Genomic DNA, 3,532 nt, shown 5'->3' on the forward strand with positions numbered 1-3,532 from the left:
TTGAATATACACTTAAGCTAGGAACACACTACGCGGACGTCCGTCGTAAATCGACCGCGGACGGGAATCTGGACAATGGAAATACACGTAACCGTGCAAACTATCGGTCGACGGACGCGGACGTGGCCTTGAGCGCACGGACGTCCGATCGAAATCTGGCTCTCTGGATGTTTTGTTCCGTGCACACTGATAGGTCGCGGTCGCGGTCGTTTTACGACGGACGTCCGCGTAGTATGTTCCTAGCTTTAATCGTGCAAATTATCGGTCGACGGTCGTGGACGTGGCCTTGAGCGCATGGATGTCCGATCGAAATCTGGCTCGCTGGATGTTTTGGTCAGCCGAAGCCACGTCCCGAAGACCGTGCACACTGATCGGTCGCGGTCGCGGTCGCTCGACGGCGGACGTCCGCGTAGTATGTTCCTAGCTTAACTTTTTTTTTTAAGGGAACTGTCAAAATTAATAGGGACGTTCTGACATTAGCTTGAGGATATTTTAGGAATAATCGGTTTTTTCTAATGACATTAAATTTTATTGTTTGTTGTTGTTTTGAATGTTTTCATGTTTTGTGGACCGACCAAGTCAAGACTGCACCCAATGGCCCACTCCGGCACTCCGCGAATTCACTGCACTAGAAGAGAAGAAGACGGGACGGGAGGAATGGCGCAATGTTAAGCTTGAACCCCTGAATGTGACGACGACCACTGCCAAGAGTAACGACGAAGAAGAAGTGTTCCATGGACGTATCGCGATGCGCAATCCCGGGAGCGGGCGCGCAATCAAAAATTGTTTATAAAAGTGAGGTAAGTTTTAACGAATTTGAATTTCATTTGGAGCTCCGTAATTAGTCTAGATCCACTTAAGAGTCCATAACGTACAGTGTGCACTGGCTTTCACCGCTTACGATATGAATAATAGTTTTATTCTTTGATATTTCAGAAACTATATGAAGCACTAAGTATAATGGATGAATTCGCCGAAATTATAGTAGTGTCAAACAACCAAAATTGAAGCTGAACAGTGATAGCAGTGGGACATTTGAGTCATTGCAGCAAAACCGCAGGTGAAAAATGAATAAACTGTTTTGTATTGAAACTAATATCTGAAACTAATATTAGTTACATATACATAGAATAGGTGACTTAGTAATAGATTACACAGCGCCCTATAAGAGTAATAACCTAAGATTTAAGATGATTAAAGGGAGTATGAATAATGGCCGCTGTACACACATGGCCAACAGTTCCACCAACCCCCTTGGCCATGTGTGTAGAGGGCTACTTGGCCGTAAGTTGGCAGTTGGCGCTTGCGCTTGCCGGCCAACCGATTCGTGTCGGTTTTTTGTCCACACATCAAAGGATCTTGGCGCCAATGGCCAACTGCGTTTACACGTTGGCGCTTCATTCAGTTGGTCGTCAGCCGTCAGAGAGGACAGTAGTGATATATTTACGAAAATAATAAGTTTATCTATGCCAATAATAGTGTAGATTTTAGGAAATAAAATAACCTTGCAAATGTTTAATGTATTTCCTAAAAAAGATAAATGTTCTTATCAGAATATTCAAAAAATTGTTAATATTGCAAATAATTTAATTTTACTACGGGGTTATTATTTTTTAATATTTTTTTTCTGACAACGTCTATGACCAAGAATTTCCTAGATTTTTTCATTCCACGTCCATCTTTCATGAAGAGCCAATGCCAAGTGATTGGTTCGCCAATGTGTAAACAGCGGCTCTTATCTTGGCCAAGGGGTTTCACAAAGGGCTGGTGGAACCGTTGGCCATGTGTGTACAGGGGCCATAAGAATAAGTTTATTTTTATTGTTCATAAAATTTACCACAGAATATGACTGAGGCCTGCATACTAGGCTACACCGCCTACATCTGTATTGTAGGGAACCAGTTACAGTTTATGCTGAGTTAGTAACACAATGCAAACTTAAAATAAAGTATGTGTAAGGAATAGAAGATACAAAGATACATGATTTTTTTATGGGGAAAAAATTAGACTAAAAGAACATTAACTAAAATATCTTCTGCCTCAGCATAAGACAAAGTAATAATAATTTAGATAAGATTTTTTTACTTCTGTCATGTCAATGCATTGGTACATTTTTAAGGTACAGTGTATTTATAATTATTACCTTTACTTTTAGACATCTTTTTAGAGTTATATGGAAACATGAGGATATTTTAACTTTTGAGAGCTTGTACGGAACCCTCGGTGGGCGTCGAACATGGCCAGTTTTTTTTTAATTTATAAACATTGGCGTTTGCAGATTACGGAAAAAAACATACAGAGCAGACAAACATCTGTCCATGCAGGGTCTCTGCTGGCAATCACTTGGCAGTAAGACGGTCAGGACGGCTTGTAACACGTGGAGGCGGTCAGTGGAGAAGAAGACTGGCGCAAGTGGACTAGGCTGGAAGGATTTGGAAGTAGTCGCCTAGGACTGTGAAAAGTGGGAGATTCTTCTAAGAGCCCTATGCATAGTGAGGGATAATAGGATCACATCATCATCATTCAACACTATGTTATGATTACTTGATGTTAGTTGTGAGTAGGTAGTGATATTGTTATAATGATATTGAAAGTCAATTATATTGTTACAATTATACGTAGGTATACATATGACATATCTCTTTTTATCTTATTTTACTATACATTTGATTCCGATAAAAGCTATCTATATTTTTATGCCTTCCCATTGCAAAGTAATCTCGTATATTATTTTGATTTTCACACGCAACATCATCAAATATAATGGAATTCATGTTTGCTGTATAAAATCATTTACACTATATTTTTGAAATGAAACTGAAGGAACTAGTTGTCAAACTTGCTCTAGAAATTGATACATCGGTTGAAATAAGGTTTTAGAGTAAGTACTCGTGTACATAAACATATTGAAACCATAGACCTTGTTCATGTAGCAGCAAACCAACAATTAAATTTGTTTTTCCACAGTTGAACGGACCGCATATTATACAGCCAATGTGATCCATTGAAATCGTATGTTTCAGGGGCGGTTGGTTTGCATCAAATGAGGTTAGTTCTAATTTTTTATACATATATTATTAGCGATGAAATAGGGATATCAAATCCGAGTTTTCCACCTCGAAAGCCGATGGGGTCATTATTCAATACTTGAAAAACCATGAAATTTAAGGACTTTTTTTAGGGTTCCGTAGTCAAACTATAAGGAACCCTTATAGTTTCGCCATGTCTGTCTGTCTGTCCGTCCGTCCGTCCGTCCGTCCGTCCGTCCGTCCGTCCGTCCGTCCGTCCGTCCGTCCGCGGATAATCTCAGTAACCGTAAGCACTAGAAAGCTGAAATTTGGTACCAATATGTATATCAATCACGCCAACAAAGTGCAAAAATAAAAAATGGAAAAAAATGTTTTATTAGGGTACCCCCCCTACATGTAAAGTGGAGGTTGATTTTTTTTTTCATCCCAACCCCAACGTGTGATATATTGTTGGATAGGTATTTAAAAATGAATAAGGGTTTACTAAGATCGTTTTTTGATAA

The 3,532-nt window shown here is 39.5% G+C and overlaps 1 long non-coding RNA gene across 1 annotated transcript; it reads left to right on the forward strand.

Annotated features, from left to right (window-relative positions):
• The first annotated feature begins 496 nt into the window (after positions 1–496).
• Positions 497–3,171, forward strand: LOC125241539. Its single transcript, XR_007178747.1, has 3 exons — positions 497–800; positions 937–1,060; positions 2,279–3,171. It is a non-coding gene; the product is annotated as an uncharacterized LOC125241539 (long non-coding RNA).
• Positions 3,172–3,532: the final 361 nt, after the last annotated feature.

Source organism: Leguminivora glycinivorella, chromosome Z (assembly GCF_023078275.1).
Source record: "Leguminivora glycinivorella isolate SPB_JAAS2020 chromosome Z, LegGlyc_1.1, whole genome shotgun sequence".
NCBI lineage: Eukaryota > Metazoa > Arthropoda > Insecta > Lepidoptera > Tortricidae > Leguminivora > Leguminivora glycinivorella.